Raw genomic sequence first — 27,710 nt, forward strand, 5'->3', positions numbered from 1 at the left:
GGTCCCCGTTACAGAGTCAAGTTCCACGGGCAGGAGGTGGGCACAGTGACCAGCAGGGCTCGGGTCTCCTTGCTGACTCTCACACACCCCAGCTGCTTTCTGGCTAACATGCCCTCCCCAGACGTCTGCATCACTTACTCCGTTACTTCCAACACCATCTGCTTCACAGTCACTCACTGAGGTCTACCCTGACCACAGTATTCAAAATGACACTATTCCCGACTACAGTCAAGATGCTTTCCTCATCACATGCTTTCTTTTCCTAAATTTCGCCTTCCAAAATACTTTAATGTATTTCCTTTTTCCCCTATATTCTCCACTATAATTGAAGCTCCACGAAAGCAGACTTTTGTTCATTTGGTTTGGATATCGTCATCCCAATACTTAGAGAACAGTACCTAGCACAGGGTAGAATTAGTTCAATAAATAGTTGTTGAACAAATGAGTCCGTGAGTGCATGGCACAACCATGGTTCTCCAAGCCATTGTAACAATAAAAGGAATCATCTGAAATGCACAGAAACAAGCACCCTGCAGCCACTTATGCAAATGCAGGGAAACTAAGGCCAACTTCGAGGCTCACAGTGGAGGGCAGCTTTCCCATACACGGGATCCATTCCGAAGACGAGACACAGGTCTCCCACCTGCGAGCTCTTAGAATTACAACAAACGTTTCTGAAAATCTGAGTGAGGCTCATATTTATAGTTTGAGGCAGATTTGGTCCACATGGTCATCATTTCTACAGAGAAAAAATCGTCATATCTCTCCTCTGCAATAACAGCACCTGCAATACAGTCCCCTGACAACCTGCAGTGGGAGGAGGGGAAACTGGGTGCATTCCAAAAGACTCCATGAAGAGGAAGGCGCGGTCCATAAAATAACACCAAACTGTTCCACCACCACGCCTCTAAAAACAGCAGACAGTAACTTGTTGCTGCCCCCAATGCACTCATAGCCCACCCAGGTTTACGTGTCAGTGATACACGCCCAGTATCAAGCTCATTCTCTTTTCCCTGAGCTTCGCCAAAATGAACTAAGAAGGTCTACCTGCAGGTATGTATATTCAAAGGTTAGCACACAAATACTTGGTTCTAGGCATACTGCGATTGTCAGCTTCATCTTATGTCAGAGCCAACATTTCATACATGTAAAAAGGTGTGTGCATTCCCAGATGGGAATGTTATATCTACTGTTTGATTATAAGATTTAAAAGATCAAGTGATTTTCATTCTTGATTTCAGCACCTCACACCTCTCCAAACCTCTAATTTCTCACCTGAAAATAGAGATGATGTCCCTCACAAGGTCACTGTAAGGAGTAAACGAACTAAGCCAGTTCATCTTCTGGTATGTAGAATCACCAGAGGAGCTTAAAGAAATGGTGGCAGGCCCACGTGCAAACATACTAATTTAAAGAGCCTGGGGGGGAGTTTCAGTATTATTTCATTCTGGGTTAGTTCAGCATGGAGTCAGATTTGAAAACACAAAATTAAGATTCCTGTACCCAGATTTAGAAGATCTAGGCTGGCTTAGGGAATATGTGTTTTTTAACAAGCACCTCTACATGATTCTTAAATCAAGTGGTGTGAGAAACACAGACCTAATGCACTTAAGGTTTAAAAGATCAAGTGATTCTCATTTAAAGTATTTATCATGGTAACTAGCACATAAATAAAAGCACTCAAATTGTGGCAAAATAGAAAATAACTAAATATATGTAAATAAAACGATATACTATAACATATTATGTACCATATATATTAATCCAGGGTGCATTTGAAAGGAATCCACAATCATAAACTATATAACAGAGTTAATGAGTAAACAGGCTTCGTTTTCATGACATCCATGCTTCTAATGGTATTGTAACAAACACAGCAGGGAAGCAGTTATTTAAAGTATATACTGGAATACAAGTTTTAATGTTTTTAGAACATTCTTTAATGGGAAAAAATCTATCCTGAGTAAGACTGGTGTACCTTTAGAGAGGAAGGAATTGGAAATGAGTGGGCAGGAGGAAGAATAAGAAAATTATTTCTGTAAATATTAGCAAATGGGCAGTGGGGAGGTGGGTATTTGCAGGAGATACCCAGACAAAACAAACAAACAAACAAACAAAATAACAATAAAACTTTACTTGAAAGTCCCGTTCCCCTGTCTCCAGATGAGGGTAAGGAACCAGGACTTACCGACTGGCGAGGTGCCAGGCCGTCTATATCGTGAGCTCGGTCAGTACTCCCAAGGGCCTGCAAAGGCGCCCTGGCTACCCACAATGCACACAGGACACAGGCAGGCTGAGCCACGTGGCCCTGACTGTCAGCTCCCTGAGAGTGAAGGCGCAGACAGCCGAGAATCCTGGGGGCAGACCCTGGCACTGTGCTGTGGATTTACAAGGGGGTTCCAGAGGCCTAGGGCCCTCACTGCCTTTGGGACACAGAACCTCCACCAGTCTCTCCTCGGCAGATAAGCAGAAGTACCCTGGCGAGGTCAGTGACTGTCCCTGAGAGAACTTAGACTCCTTTGGAGGCAGGTTGGGGAACGGACTGTGTATTATATTATTCATTATTGCTCAGATAAAAGCTGACTTGTATTGGAAAACGCTTTCCTTGTGAGAACAGCATACTGGGCTTCCAGCTCGAATTATTGGACTCACCTTAGAGAAAGCGGAAGTGAGAGACAGGCTGAGTGACTCAGGCTGCAGCCAGGCAGGAAATAGCAGACAGCAGTGGACACCGGCTGGAGTGAGTCCCTCAACCTGCAGGTGCACTTTGGGGTGTCATGCTCGACCCCCGAGATCGCCTGACTCACCGACTGGAATGCTACGGGTTACACAGCACAGGGTGTGAAAACAACCAAGAAGAACCCTGAGGCTGCAGAAACCATCAGCAGCAGCTCTGCTGCTGGCAGCACAACAGGCCCGGGGCCTCCTGTCCTGGCGGCCGCCAATGGCCTTGACCCTGGGGTGCCAGGGCACACAAATGATTAGGAGAACAACTCTTCAGTATTAAGTGTCCCTGAAAGCAGAGTGCAAACATGAGATGAGAAATAGGAGGAGGGAGAACCCTTCTGAAAAATGTCCTCCTTAATAGTCTCAGTAGGTATTTAATTTCTATTTTTTTCCTCTTCTTTGAATTCACAAAGGCCAAATCTTCCAGTCAAATTAGAGTGCAGTAAAGCATTAAGTCAGCATTCAACAGGTTTAATTGCTGTGTAAATGAAAGAAATTATTATTCACTCATGACATTTATTTCACATCCAATGCTAGCTGCTTTTATATAAAGTTGGGAGATGGGGAGTAAAACTTAAGATGGGGAGACAGGAACACAAACTAGGATATATAATTACAGCTATATTTCTTTGCCAAGCATTACTGAGCCTAAACAAAAAGTGCTTGTTTGCACTCTTGAGAAAAAGCATGTGACCCATCAGTCGTGGCTCTAAAGAAAGCCTCCAGCCCCCAATCTAACACACACACACACACACGAGCACGTACAGTCAGACTTGACAGGTATAACAATATTTGAAATGCCAATAACAGGGGCCTTATTAAGGCCACAAAGCCTGGCAAAGCCCATTGTGGTTCCGAAGTCCTGAACTCTGGGAACAAGGCTAGCTGGCAGGCCCCGCAAAGGAATAGATGCCCCACTGTCCACAAGAGAAAAGGGCCAGTGGATGCCATCAGGACTATCGGACAATGCAGCTCTTCTTATGAATTTCCAGTTTTTAAACATCTCCCACAGGCAGAAAAGAGAGAAGCGCACATGCCCCTGATCACACGCCTAAACCACAAGTATTTATTTTTAATTCACAGATGTCTGTTAGTGGAAGGGACTGCAACAGGGGGTGCCTGGGGAGCTGCTTCAAAACAGGGAGAATTACCTGCCCACAAATCAACACACCACTAAATGAGAGATAATCTGTCACCTGAATTCCTAAGACGCCATGATTTTATCAGAATACAGCCATTACGAACTATAATTCCACTGAAATGCTCTAGGTTTTCCAAAAAGCCCTTTGAACAAAGTAAAATGCCTAATCAAAACATATCCTCGTCCCACTCCACATTCACACAAACACATCAGAACACACAACGGACGCAGATATTTTTGGAACCAGTTGTTCTTAAATCTTCCCTAAACCTCCAACCACTAGCTTTTAATTACTACGAAATACTACAGCAGTTAGGAATTAGCAGAAACAACCTTAGTTTGTTTTAAAAGCTGAGACCACACAAGCAGTAGACTAGAAATGATTGTTGAGGAATTTAGATAGATGTAAGGACCCAGAGCAATTCCGAGAAGGAATATAATGAAGCTGTTCATGCTGAAGGTTACTTGCACAGACGACCAATTTAATACACTGAGCTGAGGAGAGGGAACGACTATTGTAGGCACCTTAAATATTTGCTTGGACCAGTACCCTTTTTTTTTTTTTAAATCATGAATAAACCTACTTTGACACATCATAAACACCCAAAGTTCCATGATAACTTCCTAATAATTTAAACTAACATATCATATAGTGTTAATAATTTCCTTGTTATATTTCAATTGATCTAAGCTCTCAGAAATCAGTCTAAAATTTCATTTCTTCTATTATCATGTGGTAAACACCACATACTTGTTCTCCAAATGTGTTAACCATGGTGTCTTTCCTTATGCGTTTTAAGGAATTTCTCACTCAAGGGTTACCTCCTGGTGAGTCCATTTGGGGTATGATGACAACCAGCTAGCCACTATTTTCATCAGATTGGTTTTCTTACAGTGAGCTGCTCCTGTCATGATTCCGACAGAACACCTGGATAAGCTGGGGACACTGCTTATTCATTCCAGGAAGGCCCACTAGAAAAATAAAATGTTTAACTGACACAAGGTGGCCCAGATCTGCGTTCCATCTTACCTTTCTGAAACGCTTTCCTATTCTCTATCCCCTAGCTGGCCTCCCTGCGTGCACCTCAAGTCATTTTACTAATAACACAAATGAAATTGAGCCCCATTATACGTGAGAGGAAGTAGAGAACTGAAGAGCTTCCTGTACTGACCTCTCCCGGAAGGTCGAGAGCAATCTGTTCTCACACGTTGCTATAATACATTTTCAGCTCTGGGCTCCAGTTCGTAGGTTCCCCTTCCTTTTCACTAATTAATAACTTTCACATAAATTAAACACAGATTTCACCTCTTCACACTATTCCACATCTTTACTAAACACAAGTCTCCTCTTCCCACTATGCAGTATTCCCTCTATGAACGGCATATTACCCCCCTCTTTCAGGCTTAATCTAAGTATGTCTGACCACCAGCATTCAGAGCGAACATGCCAGTGGACACTTACAATGTGTCAGGTACGACTTCTATCCAGACACCTTTTCACAGATTATGTCTTTTAATGCTCACCACCCAACTGTACAAAGTACGTATTATTAGCCCTGTTTTACACATGAGAAAACTGAGGCACAGAGAGGTGAAGTAGCATGCACAAATTCAGACTGTGGCTTTGTATTGCCATTTTTGTCTTTAAATCACTTCTATTTTACATGGAAAACAGATTTACTCTTTTTTCCCTAGTTCACTCATGCACACATCTAAAAGGTAGAAGCAACTATTATGGATACCGTCTGAAGCCCTCAAAATATAGAGAAACAGGCTCTGGAGCCAAAAGCCTGGTTGCATTCACAACTGAAATTAATGAGCCAGTTACAAGCATTCTTCCTCTCTCCTCTTCCCTGTCATCCCATACCCCAAATATTTTATTGAATAACTATAACATGACAGACACTGTGACATGCTAGATCCTGTCTGTTGTCAACAGCTGTTCTGAGGAGTTCACTTCTTCATTTGGGATCATGATTTCAACAACTTCCTACCTAAACACGAATTTTGCACATAATGAATGTATCTGATCCTCAACATTTCCTCAAACCACTTAAGAGCGTCAGCATTTTCAAACAGGTTTCTCGAGGCATCAGTGACACACAGTGACAACAGACACACAACACACTATGCTTAAGGGGGCAGCATGCTGATCCATGAGGCCAACACGCCACCCAGAGAGCATGAGCTGCTGTCCTGAGGTGCCACGCACGGTGCTGAGAATGAGGAGATTCACCGAATGCAAGCCCTGATCACCTTGAGTTACAGATGATACATTACAACTTCCTGCCACAGGCCCGGGAATGAATTTGACAGACCATTCCACGCTGTGTACAGTGGTACCTCGGTTTTCGAACATAATCCGTTCCGGAAGACTGTTCGAGTTCTGCAATGTTCGAAAACTGAGGCATGGTTTCCCCATAGAAAGTAATGCAAAATGGTTAATTCATTCCAGACCTTTAAAATCAACCCCTAAAACTGCAAATTTAGCATGAATTTTACTATCTAATGGTACCATAGATCCATAAAATTTACGGCGTTCGTAAACCAAAATGCTCATCCACGGAGACGTTCGAAAACCGAGGTACCACTGTATCATAAAGTATAATATTTCTTAACCTACATGTCAGTAAAATTGTCTTGCCCCAAATCATAATACACTCAAAGGTTGTCTTATATCTTCTCATCTTCCTTTTTTTCCCGTCCTTCTTTTCCTTTTTTCACTCTTTTCTACTTATTCACACTCTCCCCCTCCTTTCATCCAAACGTGCTCCTAGGGAAAGGGTTGTTGAAATCATTCACACTAAGTTAGTAAACCACTGAGCTTAGGGAGCTTAATGCATTACCACTCTCGGGAGTATTGGGAATTAAACAGGAAACCCATGTCTACCGTTTCAGTTTAGACCACAAAGTACTTTGATGGGCTGTGGTGTTCTAGCAGATCGATGATTTCCCTGAAACCTTGCTCAATGGGCAGCGATAAATCTGGTCCTAGGTCATTCAGTTCTGGTTCACGCACTCATTTAATAAGTTACTTAGTGGGTGCCTATCTATCACCTTGGAGCCAGTGTTCCAGGTACCAGGAAAACGGCAGTGTACAAAACAGACAACAACCCTTATGATACCTGGCATCAAATGTTATCCATTCTTGCAGATCCATGTACAAAGAATCTGAGAAGCTTGGTATCTTTTTTACGTGAAGGCAGGATGCACTGCAGAGGTCAGAAACACTGGCACTGAATTCCAGAGGCAGCGCCATGGTGCCAGTTGGCCATCCGGGCTAAGTCTCACACTCTCCTGAAAGACGCAGTCTCCCTTATACAGAAAGAAGGCTGGGCTAAAGGAATTCTAAACACATCTTTTCTAGGTTTTCTAAGTGACTCATGGAAGAATGTGGGTCACAAAGAGAAGACTGGTAGAGGTAAATATCATTCTTTATGGCATGAAGAGACATCCACTTTCCAAGAGGCATTTTACCCACCCATGTCTCTGAGGCCAGTGACAACGTCACGGCTGAGGTTGCTTTGTTAGTCACTGGCAGGCTCTCACTCACACTCATCTGCCCCCTTTCCCTTCTCCTCAGAACTCTTTTCGGTTGGAAGAACGTGACTGTTTTTACCATTCAAATGTGAAATAAGGTATCACCTGACACAATACGAAAAGGAACTAGATATTGTAAAACAAATCAAATACTCAAAATTCGTACTGAGAGTAACAATGAACAAAATGGGTAAACACATTTCCCTTCTCCCTGGGCAGAAACACACTGAGTTTAAAACAAAATGCTCCTACTGGAAGGCAACCTTCCCTCTACTTTACCTTCCTAGTATTAATTTCTGATAAACTAAATAATATTATTTGTCTGCATAGAATCATTTTATGAACAAGTTCCATTAATAGAATCTAAATGTACCAACTAAAATCTATTTCATCATAAATCTCAATATTTAAATAAAGATGAAAATTGGACTTAGTTTACAAATAGCAAGTTGTCTTTCACAGTTTGGAAGTGGTGAAAAACCTCCTTAAAGTATCACTGCTTTTCCATACTTCGCTTCTCTTTATTATGTTTTTCCACAATATGTTTTCATGCAAAAATTAAATTCACAGAGGTTAGAAGAAGAGTACAGTGAACACTCAGCACCCTTCCACATGCGCCTCCCCTCTGCTTCCCATCGCCTGTTCTCTTCTCCAGCCCCTCCCCCACGCCCCACACACACACGGGCGCGCACACACACACATTCTCTCTCTCTCTCTCTCTCTCTCTCTCTCTCTCTCTCTCTATTTTTTTGAACCATTTGAAAACAGTTACAGCTTTTATGAAACTTCACCCCTTTACTTCAACCTTTTACTTTCGCATGAGTCTAAACACAAGGACATTTTCTTTCATAACCACAATATTATTAACGTACTGAAGAGTTTATATTTATTTAATATAATCATCTAATGAAGTCTAATTTTCAAATTTCCCTTGTTGTCCCCAAATGACCTTTATAGCATTTCCCTCAGCCAAGGAGTCAATCAAAGCTCACCATCTGCTTGTCTGATGGTCGTATCTCTTTAGCGTCCTTTAATCTGGACCAGCCTTCCCTATCGCCATGTCACTGAATCTAGTTTAACACAATGCTGGATGATTGTCCTGTGAACTGAATTATAGTATCAGATCAGTTTTATAAAAGCTATAAAATGTTTTAATCCATCCAAGAGAAATTATGGCGTGATGAAGAGCGGCTTTAAATTGTTAAAGACGTAACATTTTCAATCCTTTCATCTCAATATTGTCTCTGTGAATCCACAGGCACACAGTCCAAATGCAGGTTAGCAAAGTTTCTCTTTAGACATGGAGCCAGCCCCGAACTTTAAACCTACTGCTTCTACAGCTCCAAAATATAATTCATTAAATAGAAAAGAATTTTTATAAAAGATTAGGAAGGGTAAATACCGTAGTATCTATGTCAGAGATAACCCCAAAATTGACCCAATAATTCCTTATTAATATGTTTCCCACCCTGAAACCGGAATGTCAGCCATGGCAGTGCACGAGAAAACTGAGTAGAAGCTGAAGGTAATGCTATTTGATCTGTGATAACTAAGTTCTCAGCAAATGTGCGCACCTGTTCAGAACACATATGAACAATGATGTCAATATGTACGATTTCTATTGTGCCTTTCAACTGTCAGAAAATCTAGTTCTTCAAGCAAGGAGTGCTGTCCTAGCCAGTGAAGGAGCCAAGGACACCCTCAGGGACACTGGAGAGTCTGCGTGACCACTGAAGTTCTGACCTGAAAACTGGCTTTGCTGCCAAGAACAGCCGTGGTGTTGGGGAGGAGGGGAAGATTATGATCAGCAAGATGATTTTCCAAGCAAGCCTAACTCTGGATTTCTGTAAAGAATTCCAACTGACAATTCCAGACTATGAGAAACATGTGCAGGAACAGAATCACAATTTTTTAAAATTAAGTTTATTGGGGTGACTGACAATGGTTAGTAAAGTTACATAGATTTCAGGTGTATAATTCTAAAACACATTGTCTACATATCCCATTGTGTGCTCACCACCCAGAGTCAGTTCTCCTTCCATCACCATATACTTGATCCCCTTTACCATCTGTACCACCCCTCCCCCCTTACCCTCTGGCAACCACTAAACTATTGTCTATGTCTATGAGTTTTTGTTTTGATTATTTTATACCTTTGTTGTTTACAGTTTTACATCCCACATATGAGTGAAGTCATATGGTTCTCAACTTTTTCTGTCTGGCTTATTTCACTTAGTATAATAATGTCAAGATCCATCCATGTTGTTGCAAATGGAAGTATTTCATCTTTTCTTATGGCTTATTTTTTTTCCTGCTAATACAGTACTTACAACAGAAGCTTGTTTTGTCTGTTCATACATTCATTCAACAAGTATTTATTTAATGTACCCATTGTGTGCCAGGCACTGTACCAGGTGCTGAGGCTATAAAAGCAAGTAACTTCCTAGAGGTCCTGCTACCACTAAACGCACTTTCAATGAAAAATGACAGACAAAAACAATACTAAATACATTCACAAAAAAGATGATTTCAGATGGTGATAACTGCTAATAAGGAGATAAAAAGGAATGGCAAAGCCAGAAGTAAGTAGAGGAAAACACACGTGGATGGTCAGAGAAGACGACACTGAGGGTAATGTCTGACCAAAGGCCTAAGAAGTGGGATGGGACCTCCCATGTGAGAGTGTGGCAGAGAAGCCCGGGCAGTGAGAATAGCCCAAAGGAGCACAAGAAGGCTGAGGAGGGGCTTCTGGAGGCCAAAGGGACCATGGGCAGGCGCCACTCGGGGGCTCACAGGCCGTGACCACGTGTCTGGATTTTACTCTCAGTTCAGTGAGAAGTCCTGGAGGACGCTTAGCAGGAGAATGTAAAACAGAATCTATGTTACAAGATCATATTGCCTGGTACATCCAGAAGTTACAAACCGTCACCACAATGAAAACCAGTGAACTCAGTGTCTCCGCCCATTGTTTATGTTTTCACTTCCACTTCTAGAACTATGGAGAGGCAAACACACCCTTACAGCCCTGTGAAAGCAGTGCCAGCAGAGGGATGGAGCCACAGGTTACTGGACCTGGTTCCCTGACTCAGATCACGGGCAGAGCTAAGGCTGAACAGCGGGGCAACGCGGCACCCTTTACATGCTCAAAACGCACGTGGACCAGTGACGTCAGCAAGACAGAAAAGTAGGGGATACTAGATTTCACCCCCCAACAAACCCTCCACAAACAAAAATAGCCCTCACAGGGCTCAAGAGTCCAATTAAGAACCCATAGCAACAGAGTGGAGCAGGAAACAGAATAACCACAAAGAAGGGAACGCTAGGGAAATGAACTTGGCAGAGATTTCAGGAGACAGCAAGGAACAAAGAAAAGTGGGGGCTATCAGTATCGGCCATGCAAAGGATACCATTCTGGTCCCAGTGGCTTGGTCTGCAAAAGACACTGACCACCTTTGCCAATGAAAAGCCTCCATGACAGCTTGTGCTCCAGAAGGGGCTGCCACCCCGGATTCAGGGCCATGCCCCTCAAACCCCACAGCTGCCCGGATGCGCACACCTGAGTCCCCCCCCCGCCCCACACGTATCTGCACCTCAGGCACTGGGTTACTGCTGCTGCCAGCACCCCAGACTGCTAGCACTCAGAAAGTGCCCATGCTTGTGTTGGCTGCATGCCTGCCACCACTGCCACCACTGCCACCACTGCCACAAAGGCACAAAGACAATCCACTGAGCCACAACATCCCCATGGGACAAATCAACATATACAGTGGACCTACAGAGTTCAAACCCATGTCCAAGGGTCAACTGTGCGCAAAGGAGTATTATTCAACTGTAAAAAAGGAAACCCTGCGATTTGCAACAACATGGGTGAACCTGGAGGGCATGGTGCTATGTGAAGTAAGCCAGACAGAGAAAGACCAATACTTGTATGGTATCACTTCTATGTGGAATTTTTTTAAAAGTCAGACTCATAGGAACAGAGACTAGAATGGTGGCTGCGAAGGGCTGGGGGCGAGGCACGTGGGGAGATGCTGGTCCACGGTTAGTTATAACACATTTTCAGTTATAAGACGAACAAGTCCTGCAGCTCTGATGTACAGTGTGGCAACTACTGTTACAAATCTGCGGAGAGTAGATATGAAGCTTTCTCATCACACACACACACCTACACAGCACAGGTAAGTTTACGAGGTGACATGACGTGTTAACTAACTCGGGTGTCATCATTTTGCAATGTATACACATATAAAGTCATCACATTGTACACTCTGAGTACAACAATTTTGTTTGTCAATTACACTTCAAAAATGCTGAAAAAGTGTACTTGGGGACCTTTTCAACGGTGTCAGACACATGGCTGAATGAAGACTCACTTTAGTTTTAGTTTGTCATCAGTTTTTCTTCTTTATAAAAATGCCAGCAAAATCCTTTCCAAAATCTTATTTCTGAGTAGCCATTATTCTTAATCATGTCCAGATTTTTGGGTAGTAAAGAAGATCTCCTAACAACGGCAGGTGACAGAGGTTGCCCAGCCCCTCCCGTCCACAGCTCCCAAGGCCCCCAATTAGAAAGTGTTAGAGCAGTGGAGTGGCTGGATTTCCAGAAACTGTTATTTCGTACAATGAAGAAAAACATGAAGTCTGTCTGCTACCAATTATGGCAATTTCAGACAAATTGGCCCAGGAAAGGAGAAGGATTTCCCCTGAGCGTCACCTTACACTACAGTGAACACAGGAGAAAGGGTCCACCCTCCTCTGCCCACAAAGACAAAGTGAAACACCCTTTTCTTGAAAATAATGTAACACAATCAAGAAGGGAAAAAACCATGAAAATCATTGGTTCTAATGACTCCACCATCAGGAAATCTTTTGCTGGAGATAAGTATTTACTAAAGACTCTTATCAAAACATTCATAAACATTTGACACTCAGCTTTGTTAACACAAAACTTTCCATTTTGACTCACACCTCTTTGAAAAAAAAATACAGTAAAACAACTGGAATCAACATTAGGAAGGAATCCCTACATTTTTGGCCATACAATTATTCCTATATGTTCCCATGTGATAAAAAGAGTAATAGTTTAAATCAGAGTCAAGAGATAAACTCCACAGAATAAAAATTGTGCTATTTGATGCATCACAGCATTTTGCAGTTAAATATGTCTGTGTTCTTTTTTTGTCACATTCCTAGAACCCTGAAAGAAGAAAGAATATTTTTGAGTATACATTTCATATAAACGACAAAATTTGATGCACATCTCTTCAAAAATTCCTTCACAGAAGTGTATAAAAAGGTCACCTATAAGTTTAATTTTATAATTTCTCCCCAAAAATTACAGATTTGTTTCATTTTCATAAGATATTGATTTGCCCAACATTAACACAGCTCATAAGCTATCCTAATGGAAATGCTTTTACCTTCCCCAGTAGAGCAGCAATTTGACAGGAAACACAAAGTCCCACACTCATCCTCATCAGCTGTTTGACTTACAGAGAGCAGCAGATGTGTTTTGTGTGACGCATACTCACACCCACAGGGACTCACACACCTACAGTGTGGGCACACTCCTTGATGCCCAAAGGCTGCAGCGTGCTTCACGTTGCTGCGCGGAGGTCAGTGCCAGGCACTTAAATGGAGAGAAAGAATAAGAGAAAGTGGCACAGCGATCTGGGCACACGTTTGCTGCAGGGACTGCACACTTGACGTAAGAGACATTCCACGGACAAGCTACACTGGATTCCAGGGCACAGCTGCTGACATCAGGTTCCAGACGGCGGAGGAAGAAGCTCCTGAGCTCAGCTCCTCTCAGCAACACCAAAACCATGACAACATGCAGAACAGTGATCTCTGAGAGCCACCTGAAGACTAGCAAACAATTTCCTACAACTAAAGACATAAAGAAGACCACACTGCAGGCAGGAGGGGCAGAGACTCAGTCTAGTCAGGAATCAACCTGCCTCCATGCCGTGTGGTGACTCACAACTAGGAGGGATAGCACACCCTCGAGGTCCCCCAAAGAGAGAGGGTCTGAGTCCCAGCCCTCTCAGGAGACCTGCACTGGGAAGAGGAGCCCCATAACATCTGGCTTTGAAAACAACCAGGGCTGTGTCTGGGAGAGCCAAAGGGCTGCAGGAAACCAAGGTCGCACTCTTTCCGAGTCCCAGTGCAGAGGCAGGAGTCTGGAAAGCACCTGGGTTATGTGAACATGGCACACTGACTAATTTTAGATTGTGTGCTGGAGGGCTAAGGATCTGTTCAAACTTTCTCCAGCAACAGAAGTGCTGGTGGCTGCCACATTTTTTCCCTTTCTTTACTCTTCTTGCATCTATCTGGTCTGGCACTGGCAGGCACCATTTCTGACAGTGTTCATGAACCTTGCTAACACTGTTCACCCCACGATGGCATTTCCCTGAGGACCCACCCAGGCTGGAATCCCTCTAAAGTGGCTCCTGCCCTGCCACATCCAGTGGGTAGCCTCATCCATCACTGGTATCCCTTTAAAGAAGCCACTGCCTCACCATACCTGGTGGGCAGCCTCAATTGGCACCAGGGCACAGCAGTGTGTCTCCAACAGTTGGGCCTTCCAGCCAGCAACACCACAGGCCCACCCTGTACACGAGCATGTCAGCAGCAGCTGCAGTCAAACCCACCAGCCAGCTGCACTGGGGGGTGGGGAGAGTGGTTGTCCTGCACACCAGCGTACCCACCACAGTTGTGTGCAGGCCTCACAGCCAGGGACCAGCTCACCTGCCAGTGCATCCGTAGCAGGTGTGGCCCAGCTATCACGGGAGGCCACACTGGTCCAGACAAGGAACACACTGGAGCACCTGGTTCTGGTGACTGGGGGGACTGCACCACTGGGCCCCACAGGACACCTTCTACATATGGCCACATTTCAAGCCAGGAGACATAGCTAATCTACCTAATACATAGACACAAACAGGCAAAATGAGGAAACATAAGAAGTTGTTCCAACAACAACAAAAAAGGAGACAAAACTCCAGAAAAGGAACTAAACAAAACAAAGGTAAACTGTTTACTAGATAAAAGAGTTCAAAGTAGCAATCATAAAGATGCTCATCAAACTCTGCAGAACAATGGGTCAACTCAATGAAATCTTCAACAACAAGATAAATAATGAACCAATCAGAACTAAAGAATACAGCTGAAATGAAAAAATATGCTAGAGGGAATCAACAGCAGATCAGATAACGTAGAAGAATGTATCTGTGATCAGGAAGACAGGACAGTGGACATCGCCCAACTGGAAAAGCAAAATGGAAAAAGAATTTAAAAGAATGAGGACAGCGTAAGGGAACTCTGGGACATCAAGTGTACTAGCATGCACATCATAGAGATCCCAAAGAAGACAAGAGACAGGAAAGGACAGAAAACCTATTTGAAGAAATAATGATAGAAAACTTCCCTAACCTGGGGAAGGAAACAGACATCTAAGCCCAGGAAGCAAGGAGAGTCCCAAACAAATGAACCCAAAGAGAACCACACCAAGGTACATAATAATTTAAATGTCAAAAGTTAAAGAAAGAATCTTAAAACTAGCAAGAGAAAAACAACTAATTACATTCAAGGGAACCCCCATAAGACTATTAGCTGCTTTTTCAGCAGAAGCTTTGCAGGCCAGAAGAGAGTGGCACGATAAACTTAATGTGGTGAAATGGAAAACACCTACAAACCAAGAATACCCGTCAAGATTATCATTCAGAATTGAAGGAGAAAGAGAGTTTCTCAGACAAGCAAAAGCTAAAAGAGTTCATTATACTAAACCAGCATTGTAACAAATGTTAAAGAGAATTCTTTAAATGGAAAAGAAAAGGACGAAACTAGAAATAAGAAAATATATGAAAGAAAAAAATCTCAATAGTAAAAGCAAACATATCTAGTAAAGGTACCGTGTTTCCCCAAAAATAAGACCTAGTGGGACAATCAGCTCTAATGTGTCTTTTGGAGCAAAAGCTAACATAAGACTGGGCATTATATTAGACCCAGTCTTATTTTACTATAATAATTTACTTATATTAATTTTTTTCTCCAAAAGACTCATTAGAGCTGATTGTCCGGCTACATTTTATTTTCGGGGAAACATGGTAGTAGACACACCATTTGTAAAGCCTGTACAAAAACAAAATGGCAATGAGTACATATGTATCAACAGTTAATTTTAAATGTAAATGGACTTAGTGTTCCATTCAAAAGACATAGGTGGCTGAATGGATAAAAAAATAAGACGCACACATATGCAGCCTACAAGAGACTCATTTTAGATGTAAAGACACACAGATTGAAAGTGTGTCTATACAAATGGAAATGGAAAGAAAGCTGGGGTAACAATACTTAGACAAAACAGACGTTACAACAGAGAATAAGAGACAAGAGTAAGACATAATAATAAATGGATCAATCCAACATTGGATACAACACTTATAAATATCTATACAACCAACACAGGAGCACTTAAATGCATACAGCAAATAGTAACACATAAACGGAGAGATTGACAGTAATACACTAATAGTAGGGGACTTAAATGCCCCTAATCAGTGCGTAGGTTATCCAGACAAAATCAACAAGGAAACATTGGCCTTAAGTGACATATTAGACCAGATGGATTAGGTATGTACAGAACATTCCCTGCAAAAACAGTAGACACATATTCTTTTCAAGTGCACACGAAAATTCTCCAGGATGCATCACATGTTAGGCTACAAAACTAGTCTCAATAAATTTAAGAATACTGAAATCATATCAAACATGTTTTCCAACCACAATACTATATAACAGTATGACACCAGAAATCAAAGGAACACTGGATAAAAAACACATGTGGAAGGCTGAACAACATGCTACTAAAAAACCAATAGGTCAGCTGAGGAAATCAAAAAATGCCTTGAGACAAACAAAAACGGAAACATTACAAAATCTATGGCACACAGCAAAATCCTTTCTGAGGGGGAAATTTATAGCAATAGAGGCCCACCTCAAGAAACAAGAAAAATCTCAAATATAACCTTACACCTAAAGGAACTAGAAGAGAAAAACAAAGTCCAAAGTAAGTAGAAGGAAGGAAATAGTGAAGACCAGAGCAGAAGTAAATGAAATTGAAATTGGAGGCCGCACTCTGCCTGCTTTCAAACTATACTACAAAGCTTTAGTAATCAAAACAGTATGACACTGGCACAAAAACACACATAGTTCAATGGAACAGAACAAAGAGCCTAGAAATAAATATACATTTATGTAATCAATTAAATTTATAACAAAGGAGGCAAGAATTCATACAATGGAAAAAAGTCTACAATAAATAGTGTTGGAAAAACTGGACCACTTTCCTACACCATATACAAAAATAAACTTAAAATGGATTAAAGAGTTAAATATAAGACCTGAAACCATAAAACTAGAAAAAAACAGGCAGTGAACTCTTTTTTTGTTTGTTTGTTTTTAAGATTTTATTGGGGAAGGGGAGCAGGACTTTATTGGGGAACAGTGTGTACTTCAAGGACATTTTTCCAAGTGAAGTTGTTGTCCTTTCAATCTTAGTTGTGGAGGGTGCCATTCAGCTTCAAGTTGTTGTCCTTTCAGTCTTAGATGTGGAGGGCGCAGGTCCAGTTGCCCTTGCTAGTTGCAAGGGGCGCAGCCCACCATCCCTTGAGGTGGTCGAACCGGCAACCTTGTGGTTGAGAGGACTCGCTCCAACCAACTGAGCCATCCAGAAGCTCAGCAGCAGCTCAGCTCAAGGTGCCGTGTTCAATCTTAGTTGCAGGGGGCGCTGCTCACCATTCCTTGCGGGACTTGAGGAATTGAACCGGCAACCTTGTGGTTGAGAGCCCACTGGCCCGTGTGGGAATCAAACCACAGCCTTCGGAGTTAGGAGCACGGAGCTCCAACCACCTGAGCCACCGGGCCGGCCTGGCAGTGAACTCTTTGACGTCAATCTTAGAAATATATTTTTGAATGAGTTTCTTCAGACAACGGCAACATAATAAAAAAACAAACGGGACTACATTAGGCCAAAAAGTTTTTGCACAGTGAAGAGAACCATCAATAAAATAAAAAGGTCACCTATTAAATCGCGGAAGATATTTGCAAAGGACACATCTGATAAGGGATTAATATCTAAAATACATAAAGAAGGCCCTTCTCTTGAGTTACCCCCACGCGCGCTCCTGGCGGTGTGTGAGCCGGGCTCGGTCGCTGTGCACCTTTCTCTCTAGTACTTGCATCTCTTCACCTTCAAGATGCCTGAGGAAGTGCACCATGGAGAGGAGGAGGTGGAGACTTTTGCCTTCCAGGCAGAAATTGCCCAACTCATGTCTCTCATCATCAATACTTTCTATTCGAACAAAGAAATTTTCCTTCGGGAATTGATCAGTAATGCTTCTGATGCCTTGGACAAGATACGCTATGAGAGCCTGACTGACCCTTCCAAGTTGGACAGTGGTAAAGAGCTGAAAATTGACATCATCCCCAACCCCCAGGAACGTACTCTGACTCTGGTGGACACTGGCATTGGCATGACCAAGGCTGATCTCATAAATAATCTGGGAACCATTGCCAAGTCCGGTACTAAAGCATTTATGGAGGCTCTTCAGGCTGGTGCAGATATCTCCATGATCGGACAGTTTGGTGTTGGCTTTTATTCTGCCTACCTGGTGGCAGAAAAAGTGGTTGTGATCACAAAGCATAATGATGATGAGCAGTATGCTTGGGAGTCTTCTGCCGGGGGTTCCTTCACTGTATGAGCTGACCATGGTGAGCCCATTGGCCGGGGTACCAAAGTGATCTTGCATCATAAGGAAGACCAGACAGAGTACATAGAGGAGAGGCGGGTCAAAGAAGTGGTGAAGAAGCACTCTCAGTTCATAGGGTACCCCATCACCCTTTATTTGGAGAAGGAACGAGAGAAAGAAATCAGTGATGATGAAGCAGAGGAAGAGAAAGGTGAGAAGAAAGAGGAGGATAAAGATGATGATGACAAACCCAAAATTGAAGATGTGGGCTCCGACGACGAAGATAGTGCTAAGGATAAGAAAAAGAAAACAAAGAAGATTAAGGAGAAATACATCGATCAGGAGGAGCTGAACAAGACAAAGCCCATTTGGACCAGAAACCCTGATGACATCACCCAGGAGGAATATGGAGAGTTCTACAAGAGCCTTACCAACGATTGGGAAGACCACTTGGCAGTCAAGCATTTCTCTGTGGAAGGTCAATTGGAATTCAGGGCCTTGTTGTTCATACCCTGTCGGGCTCCTTTCGACCTCTTCGAGAACAAGAAGAAGAAGAACAACATCAAACTGTATGTCCGGCGTGTGTTCATCATGGATAGCTGTGATGAGTTGATCCCAGAGTATCTCAACTTCATCCGCGGTGTGGTGGACTCCGAGGACCTGCCCTTGAACATCTCCCGAGAAATGCTCCAGCAGAGCAAAATCTTGAAGGTCATTCGTAAAAACATTGTTAAGAAGTGCCTTGAGCTCTTCACCGCGCCGGCAGAAGACAAGGAGAACTATAAGAAGTTCTATGAGGCGTTTTCTAAAAACCTAAAGCTTGGAATCCACGAGGACTCGACCAATCGGCGACGCCTTTCTGAGCTGCTCCGCTATCACACCTCCCAGTCTGGAGATGAAATGACTTCTCTTTCAGAATATGTCTCGCGCATGAAAGAGACCCAGAAGTGCATCTATTATATCACTGGTGAGAGCAAAGAGCAGGTTGCCAACTCGGCTTTTGTGGAGCGAGTGCAGAAGCGAGGCTTCGAGGTCGTGTATATGACAGAGCCTATCGATGAGTACTGCGTACAACAGCTCAAGGAATTTGATGGGAAGAGCCTGGTCTCAGTTACCAAGGAAGGCCTGGAGCTCCCCGAGGATGAAGAGGAGAAGAAGAAAATGGAAGAGAGCAAGGCCAAGTTTGAGAACCTCTGCAAACTCATGAAAGAGATCTTGGATAAGAAGGTTGAGAAGGTGACAATCTCCAATAGGCTTGTGTCTTCACCCTGCTGCATCGTGACGAGCACCTATGGTTGGACAGCCAACATGGAGCGGATCATGAAAGCCCAGGCCCTTCGGGACAACTCAACGATGGGCTACATGATGGCCAAGAAGCACCTGGAGATCAACCCCGACCACCCCATCGTGGAGACCCTGCGGCAGAAGGCGGAAGCCGACAAGAATGACAAGGCTGTCAAGGACCTTGTGGTGCTGCTGTTTGAAACCGCGCTGCTGTCCTCTGGCTTCTCCCTTGAGGATCCCCAGACCCACTCCAACCGCATCTACCGCATGATCAAGCTCGGCCTAGGCATTGATGAAGATGAAGTGACAGCAGAAGAACCCAGTGCTGCTGTTCCGGACGAGATCCCCCCCCTGGAGGGTGATGAGGATGCATCTCGCATGGAAGAAGTAGATTAGGAGTTCTACCTGCAGATGTGCGCCCTGTGTATAGTGTCCGTGGCTCCCCCAGCAGCCCTAGGTGGCCCTGGCCCACCTGGCTTCCTCTGCTCATGTCTAGTGGTTTTCTCCTCTCCTGTCTTTCTGCCTAAGGTGGGGATACAAGGGCCTCCAGCCTTCCCTTCCCACATTTGACATTGGGGGTTTGGATGTTGTGTGTTGTGGGAGTTTTTGTTTATTTTGTTCTGAAATTAAAGTATGCAAAATAAAGAAGATGCAGTTTAAAAAAAATAAAATAAAATACATAAAGAACTTATATAACTCAACATCAAAAAAAACAAATAATCCAATTAAAAATGGTCAAAAGACGTGAATAGACATTTCTCCACAGAAGACATTCAGATGGTAAACAGGCAAGTGAAAAGGTGCTCAACTTCGCTAATCATCAGGGAAATGCAGGTAAAAATCACAATGCTGTCACTTCACACTTGTCAGAACAGCTATCATAAAAACTACAAGAAACAAGTATTGGTGAGGATGTAGAGAAAAGGGAACCCCATGCACTGTTGGTGGGAATGTGAACTGGTACAGCCATTGTGGAAAACAGTACAGAGGTTCCTCAAATAATTAAAAATAGAACTACCGTACAATTCAGCAATTTCAGTTCTGGGCATTTACCCTCAGAAAATGAAAAAACTAATTCGAAAAGATATATGCACCCTTATGTTCATTGCAGTATTATTTACAATAGCTAATATATGGAAGCAACCACAGTGTCCATCGACAGATGATACAGAGAGAGAGAGAGAGAGAGAGAGAGAGAGAGAGAGAGAGAGAGAGAGAGAGAGAGAGATTGGCGGGGGGAGAGGGAGAAAGGGGGGGAACATTACTCAGCCATTAAAAAGAATGATATCTTGCTATTTGCAACAACATGGATGGACCAAGAGGATATTATGCTATGTGAAATGAGTCAGAAAAAGATAAATACTGTATCATTTCTCTTACATGTGGAGTCTAAACTACACAAATGAACAAACAAAACAAAATAAACAGACTCATAGATAAGAGAACAAACTGATAGGTGCCAGAGGGTTGGGTAGTGGGTGGAATGGACAAAAATGGTGAAGGGGATTAAGAGATGCAAACTTCTAACATAAATAAGTCACAGGATGTAATGTACAGCATAGGGAATACAGTCAACAATATTGCAATAACTTTGTACAGTGACAGATGGTCACGACACTGCTCATTATCACTTCATAAGGTGAAGTGGATAAAGGAATATCAAATCACTATTGAACACCTGAAACTAATATAATATTGCATGTCAACTATAGTTTAATTAAAAAGAGCTTCACATTCCAGAAGAACAAAACAAAAACAAACCAACTTAAGAGAATAAAAAGTTATATCCGCCACATTGTTTTCTATGGCTTTCTCCTTGACAGCAAGAAATCTGACTATGTAAGTGCTCAATAACGAGGGGGTAATTTAGTCAGTTATAATGAAAGCCCAAAGGAATTGTGGCAAATACTACATAAACGTTCGAATGACGTATGTGCAAAAAGGAAACATACAAGTATATAGCATACGTTATAAAATATAAATAAGGGCAAACACTGAAAGGAACATAAAAAAAAGAAAACTTGTGCTAATGTTAGGGTTATAATAACTTTTCCCTAACAAAAGAAAAAAAAATACTACTGAATGAAAGAAAAGGAAAAGGTTCAACTAAGTCACCGGTATCTGGTAGCGCACCGGCACTTCCTCTCAGTGGTTTACACTTCTGGCTTCTAACGCTCAGTGGGATTCTGGGTGTCACCTGTCTGTCTGTCATCTGCAGATCGAAGTGGTCAGACTAAATAGCATTTCAGCTCCCAGACTCAGAGTCCTTGCTTGCCACGAAAACATCTAGCTGAATATTAAAGTCTTCCCTTGTTTCGTGCTGAAAGGCATCCCTGTAATGAAGTTCTCAAATATTATATAAGGCAAGAACCTGAGTGCAGTTGCCAAATTACACCAACTCTAAGGCTTTCATCTTCGTCAAGGACATAGCACATGTGACCCCTCCACTGATGAAGTAGATGCCAGACCACTTGGTCATCACAGGCTAAGACCCCCGCTTTGTCTCTGACACCTCCTGTGCTTCGCTGAGTGGTCAGTTGGCTGGACAGAAGCAAACTCGTTTGTGTAATTTCTGACCATTTTGCTTGTGGGTAATGACTCCCACTAGCAAGCACTGCCTCACTCTCGCCGGTTTTTCTCTCTCAGCCTCACACACATATAACATGCACACTCCAGAGGCCCAAAGAAAAGACTTCATGTTTTTACAGATAGCCTGGAGCAGGAGCGGGAGAAGAAAGGAAAAGAACAAGGGGGAAAAAGCGCACAAAGCCTTCCTTGTTCTCGTAATCTTTCTTAGACAAATTCCGCATTAGAGAAAGCCACAGCTGAGGATTGTACAGTGGTGTTAAACACCACTTGCGTCCCCTGAGAGGGAAGGAATGCATTCCCTTTAGTATTCGCTGCACTAAGCTACTCAGCTTTCCTGAAAGACAATCTAACAGAGCAGTAAGAAGGAAAAAGCACATACCGCGGTGCCTGCATTTAGCTGCTTATGCACACCATTCCTGCCTCCCAGGAAAGATAGTAAACAACTGGTCTTGGGATCCGTTCTCCTAAGGCCTGGTACTCTGCCCTGTACCAAGGGGAGGCCTAAGATCCACCAGCCAACTCAATAAAGCTCACTCAGACAGTGTGTTCCTAAAACTGTCTTCTGTGCTGGACATGACACCAGGGGAAGACAAGAGTCCTTGTTCTCAAGGGACACAATCCAAAAAGAAGACAAACTTGAGATACAAACCAGGTTCATGAGAGCAGGCAGCTAAACAAAAAAAGACAAGAACTCATGAATAGGTATCTAAATGAAAGTAAAACGCAAATGCAGTTAGCGCAGACGACTGAGAATAGACGACTTACTCAAGAGACGCACACACCGAGTGGTAAAAGAAGAGATCACAGTCTGAGAGGCCTGCCAATCTCACAGAGGCTATGGGCCTCCTGACGCTCTCATGTCTACCTGTACGTCTCAGTAGGGGCAATACCACTTATGCAGTCCTGAAATGCAGTCTTACGTTTTTCCAATTTATTCACAAATCTAGTGCAAAGTGTATTTCAAAACTTGTGATACTCAAAGATCAGACTGAATTCAAGACTCTTAAGGGCTGACGTATGTCATGAGGGCTCATAATGAGTATCATTTACAGGTTATGATCGAATATAAAACCACAGGCAAGAAACAGTTCTCACTCTTGAGATGACAGTGATTATATTGATTATATCCATGTATATTAAGTACTAACATCAGACATTAATTAACCTAAAGTCCAGAATAAGAAATTAAAAACGAAAATAAAAATGAAATATTCACTTACGGAATAAAAATGAAACATATCCCAACTTCTTGTAGGTGAATATTCATTGACCTAAAATCAGGCCAACCACATATCTTTTACAATAAATTATCTTTTGACTGACTTCCTGTCAGCTGACCAGCTAATCAGCTGATGGCCCTCATTTCCCTTGTGAAACATACTGAATGCTCCTTACAAGATGCCAGGGCATCATGCACTCACACACAGTAGACTGTTCCCAAACCTGTTGATGCTAGCTTTATTTCTTATTTAATTAAATATCATGTAAACCAGTGATGAATGCAAAATGAAAGTGAGATAATATTTCCATAAAAAATTAAGCTGAGCACCATAAAGGGGGCTCCTTAAAAAAATGTTGAATTATTATGAGACAACTATGAAAGGCGGGGAAGGGGAACCTAAAATGATTCTGCACTCACACTACTCACGTGTGTAAGTTATTTCAGTGGTTTTAGTAATCCCTTATAGACAGTGTGGTCGATGCATTATGGATGTGGTTACTTCAAGAAAGAACAACTGGAACACAAATCAGTGGAACCATTCTCAAACCAACTCTCACTGCACATTTTAAACCCTTAGAGATCTTTAAAAAACAAAACAAAACACAATGCTAAAGCTGCACTTCAGATCAATTTACTCAGAATCTTTAGGGTTGATACCTGGACATAGCAATTCTGTTTATGAAAGCTCCGAGTGAAGCTCCGAGTGATTCCAATGTGTACTGAAGGCAAAGCACTGATCTACACCAAAGATTAGTGAGAGGGCGCCTAATCCCTTCTCTCCCCATACAGTATAGTATTTAAGCATATACTTTCTCTTTTAATGATTTCAAGCTTTATTGACTGTTTCTAATTTGTAAATGCACAATGGAACTGATGGTGTCAGATAAGAAGTATTCTACCAGATGATGACAACAAAAAAGTGTGTAACCAGATCTACTTTGGCCTAACAAATAAAATGAGTGGGATGTGAATGTCTTCCTTCTTCCAAACATCTGCAGGTAAAAGCTACCATTTAAAGCAAAGTGAACGTAAAACATCACTTATGCAATTTCAGTGAGATGTTTGTTCTCCCTCAGTAAAAAGGAACTACCTATCCTGCTTTCTGTAACACTGTGAGCTCCTCCAACTACTCTGAGTGCACACATTTTAAGAGGGCAGAGGGACAGGTTGTTTAAAGACACTGGGTGGGGAGGTGGGTGGCACTATTCCTGTGGGCGGGTGGGGGGTGGGGAGAGAACAGAAGCCTAGTTTCAATGTGTGTACAGCAAAAACCTCTAATTTAGGAAACCAAACTCATTAATTCACTCTCTCATTTATTCATGCAAACAAAACCATGCAATATATAAAGCCATTCCAAGTGCTCTAAAACAATGAAAAAAAAATGGCAAAATATCATTTGAAAAAAGGGTATGAGTCCATATCCCTCTTAAATCCCTCTTGTGCCGCAACTGTGGCAAACAGCCTTTTAACAACGAGCTGCCGGGAAAGGAAAGCCTGTGTGTGCTTTTGGCACCACCTCAGGTCCCAATGCTTGGCGAAAGTCACATGAGAGGTACTGTGTCCTCTTCAGAACCCGGTGCTCGACTACCGGCTGCAGTCCTCTGCATACTCATCTAAAATAATCTGGAACACCGCCTTTCATTTAGAGTAGCTGCATCTTTTATTTCTGAAGTACAGTGGTAGCAATAACATAGTCTTCAAATTTGACATTTGAAACAGGTTCCATTTTCCTCCTTGTATGTATGCAAAGAAAATGACTGTGATAGAAATCCTTCCATTGGAAAAGAAGCCCCTGGAACTTTTGAGCACTTGCCCATCCTTAAGTGTTTTTATTTTAGCTGTCAAATATGAACAGTCTTTGAAATGAGTCCACCCACTCTCTGAATGGAGAAATGTTTTCCTCCAGCAAATAACAAATAAGGGCAGAAGAAACAAGGTTCCACCCTGTCCGAATTCTACTGCCTATCAAGTGAGAATAAAGAATTCCCTGGCCAACACTCCATAGTTTATGTTCTATAGCTTAAATTTATTCTGAATTTCCCAATTGGTTTTGTGACACAAATTTACTGCTTCCAACAGAAGAACTCAATAAAATTTGATAAAATATTAGTAAGAGTTTAGGTACAGTTGCCACAATTATGTAAATTTCCAAACAAACTGTATTAAGTAAATTTTTAATTAACTCTGAAATTAAAGACTGAGTTAGAGTACATTAAGTTTATTAGACAGATAAGCAAGGCTGGCAATGCAGTTAAAAAATATTTTTAATAATCTCAGAGCAGTTGTTCAGAGGAACACGTTTCCAAAGGAAAAAAAAAAAATCTGTAATCATTTTCCCCCACCTAATTCAACACCTCATCAGATTGAGTATTTCAAGAAAAATCTATTGTTTCCTGTACTATGTTTTTTCTAGATGAAGAGGCTAACAATTTTTCAATGAAGCCACAATGAACAATTCCAATCTAAATACAAAAATGCACTGTCAAAATTACCTGAAAAAAGAAAATCATTGCAAAGATGGTATTTTTTATGGGTCTGTATCTTGGTGGAATAGCAAAGAATGGGTATCAAGATGTAACTATGTTTCTCATAATTCAACTTAAATAAAGCAACGTAACGTCTAATGGAGCTGTTTCCAGCAAAGATTAGAAAGGTATGACGATATTTCAAGCATAACTGAGAGAAACATAAAGAACGTAATAGAAAACAATTATCACCCTCTATTGAACACTTGCTATCAGGCCCTATGTAATGCAAACACTTAAAAATATTGTGCTATTTATTCACTGTTTTAAAAGCATCTTAGAGGACTTCTGCTTCCAGGAAGATGGACTAGACATACTTTTCCCTATTACTCACACAAAGTACAAATAAAAACCCTGGACATTATGGATAAAACAAACATACTCTGAAAGGTGGACAGAAGGCGGACCACCTAGAAACTGAGAACTCAAAAAATGAAATAGTGCGGAGTTCTCTAGGTTTTTGTTTTCATTGTTTTTTGCCTCATATATCCTATACTATGAGCTGAAGAAGCCAAAAACTCAGAAATGCCAAAACCAGATACCAAAAATTCCCCAAGTAAAGCTGGCTGTCTTTAGATAAAGGGTCAGGAAAGAGCCAAACTAGCAAGACAAACAACTTGCAAACACCAGAGGAAAATCTGGCCATACCCCATCGCCCATCAGCAAGGTGAGTGGGGAGCACAGACATCCACCTTCAAGAGAGTTGAACGAGGTACTCTACCTCCACATCCCACTGGTGCCACGGAAGCCTGAGTGGAGATTCTAGGCCTTCAACTCCACTGGGCAGAGACCACATGGGAACCTAGACTCCCAGCCTCGCAGGGTAGGAACAGGTGCGTCCTACCTGTCCCTTTGGGGTGGTGTAACAAAAGGCACTGGGGAGAATGCCTGCTCAGTGCTGACACGGCCGCCCCACGCCCACGTCGTCAGGAGGCCACGAGAAAAGCAATACCAAGACACGATCACCCTGCCCAGCCAGGACGGTACCAGAGAGTCCTGGAAGGGAGTCAGAACTCCTATTTGGCACTAAGAAGGAGACCTCCGCTCCCCTTCAGGTGACAACTGAGGTCGAGTTGGAAATCAGGACTTCTACCCCAACGTGGCAGTCCCCTTCTCTTGCCAGAGAGCTGTAAGAAGAATCCAGCTAAAAACAGAAAGTTGAAATAAGACTTTTCAGAGTCTTCAAACATAACACCTTACATACCCAGGTTTCAACCAAATATCACGCTTTATACCAAAAACTCTCAACTTGGATGAAAAAAGACAACCAAAAGACACCAACATTATGTTTAATAGACATATTAGAATTTTCTGACAAGGATTTTAAAGTGCCCACTATAAAAGTGCTTTAGCATGCAATTACAAACAGGCTTGAAACCAAAGAAACACAGGAACCCACAGCAAAGAAACAAGCCATGGCAAAGCAATAGAAGATATAAAGAAGAACTAAGAGAAAATTTTAGAATTCAATAACAAAAATTAAAAAAAACTCAGAAAACTATAAAAATTGCTGAAAAGAAATTTAAAAAAACAATAATAATTAACATTGCTAAGATTTCCATACTACCCAAAGAGGTCTACAGGTTCAATGCAATCCTTATCAGAATCCCAGTGGCATTGTTTGCAGAACTAGAAAAATCCATCCTAAAACTGATGGAATCTCAAGGGACTCCAAATAGCCAAAACAATTTTGAAAAGAAATAGAAAAAAAGTTGGAAGACTGACATTTCCTGATTTCAAAACATATTACAGAGCTACAATAATCAAAACAGTGTGGCAGTGGCATAAAGGGAGAGAGAGAGAAACCGATGGAATAGAACAATGAGGCTAGAAATAAACCATTGTGTGTATGGTAAAATGCTTTTTGACAAGGATGCCAAGACCACTCAACGGGAAAAAGACAGTCTCTTCAACAAAACGGTACTGAGAAAA

General features: G+C 42.2%; 1 protein-coding gene and 1 pseudogene across 9 annotated transcripts in view; one reads left to right on the forward strand and one right to left on the reverse strand.

The window, feature by feature from the left end:
* Nucleotides 1-27,710, reverse strand: part of AUTS2 (activator of transcription and developmental regulator AUTS2) — a 1,101,951-nt gene that overhangs the window by 724,785 nt on the left and 349,456 nt on the right. The window lies entirely within an intron of this gene.
* On the forward strand, nt 17,569-20,102 carry LOC308499995 (heat shock protein HSP 90-beta-like; annotated as a pseudogene). Its single transcript has one exon. The product of its transcript is annotated as a heat shock protein HSP 90-beta-like (transcript).

Source organism: Rhinolophus hipposideros, assembly GCF_964194185.1.
Source record: "Rhinolophus hipposideros genome assembly, chromosome: 7".
NCBI classification, from domain to species: Eukaryota; Metazoa; Chordata; class Mammalia; order Chiroptera; family Rhinolophidae; genus Rhinolophus; species Rhinolophus hipposideros.